The sequence below is a fragment of the Vicia villosa genome, linkage group LG4 (assembly GCF_029867415.1).
Source record: "Vicia villosa cultivar HV-30 ecotype Madison, WI linkage group LG4, Vvil1.0, whole genome shotgun sequence".
In the NCBI taxonomy this organism is placed as follows: domain Eukaryota; kingdom Viridiplantae; phylum Streptophyta; class Magnoliopsida; order Fabales; family Fabaceae; genus Vicia; species Vicia villosa.
The window spans coordinates 21,201,754-21,203,471 of record NC_081183.1 but is presented as its reverse complement, the minus strand read 5'-3'; positions in this window follow the sequence as shown (position 1 = coordinate 21,203,471).

Genomic DNA, 1,718 nt, shown 5'->3' with positions numbered 1-1,718 from the left:
CATTCAACAATACAATCACAACACACAAAATAGAAGCAAATCATACAACCATAACCCCCATATATCATTCATCATAATCCCGTTTATAGAGCTAGAACCCCACCCTAACCTTGGATATGAGATTGCTCTACTCTCCCGGTTGCCATAGCTTATGTTGCCGCTTCCAACTTTTCTCCGAAAATCTTTTCTAACAACGTGCAGAGACGCACCAAAAACCTGTTAAGAAATCGCTTTGTCAGACGGACTTAAAATCATCAAAACGAAAATCGCTCCGGTCAGAAGTTACCTCTACGAGTCTGGAACATTGTGTCCAAGAACCGCGACGATCCAACGGTTGGATTGGGAGAAACGTCCGTTTTACTAAGGTGTCTCACTGCAGAAACTTGCTGCGAAAATTGGACTTCCTCTAACTTTTCTCTTCCGTCATGGCTCTCTTATTCACCTCTCCTCTTTCTCCAACTTTTCTTCTTTCTCCACGTCTACTGAGACCTAACTTCTCTTCTTATTTCCTTTATTTAATTATAATTATTATTATAATTATAATCTTCATTTGGGCTTACTAATTAACACCCCCATGATTACTATCACCAACGCAACGTCTAAGCCCACTTAAATAAAACACTCTCATAATCCATAATATTAATTCTATTATTATTTCTCTCCACCAAATTGACTAACTACCGACTATAAAATAAATCGTCCGAACCACCAACTCAACATATTCAACATCATTCTCTACGGCCTAAATCAACTTAAATTAATAATAGTCCATTATAGTAATATTATCTCTAATATTATTCTCCGATTAAACCGACTAATTTCTCGATCATTAATTTATCTGCCCAACACAACGCATAACTCCAATTACGCCTCTTATATTAATGCCAATAATTCTAACTTCGACTAATTCCAACAAATAATTTCCTTATACAATTTAATTAAATAAATAATTAAATTCCGGGTGTTACAACTCTCCCCCGCTTAGAATATTTTCGTCCTCGAAAATTCTATCCACCAACTCCAACCTCAACTTCATTCCACATCATCATTTTGTCAGGTCACTCCCATAATAACCTCAAAGTAACCAATTTAATCAACTTCATGATATCTCAGGATATCATTCGCCACCTACAGTAACCAACAACAACATTACTGCAACAACGACTAAATTATTATAATACTAATCTGACAACATAACTTGACCGATAACCACTTAAATCATCATTGACCAATGACTTACAAGAAATCCTATTTCAATCAGCACTATTTACAAGGAAACACAACACTCTGGCACATCACGCTTCAGCTGCGCAACTCTGATCATCCATCTTAATTCACCGTCCTCATTAGAGTTTCTATCATATTATAATTTACAAGCTTTACCCGAGCCTTAGTTTTTTTTCCTCAACATTAACCGCTTTTTGCATCATCGGGATAGTAAAATAAGTCTATAACATCCAATATAATTCCGTCTACTATCAACAAGAGATTAAGGGTGATCAAGTCCTTAATTTGTCAATAAATATCCGACAATCGTAATGGAATATAACCATTATTACAAACTACAAAATGTTTCTTCAGAAATTGCACTCACACCACCAAAAGCATCATAGTTCAACATCTGCAAAACCATCTGAATCCGCTAACACCGACGTCTTACAACTTCATACTACCACACGCCTTGTGATACTATCAGAACAAAATTCCCTTGTGCTATC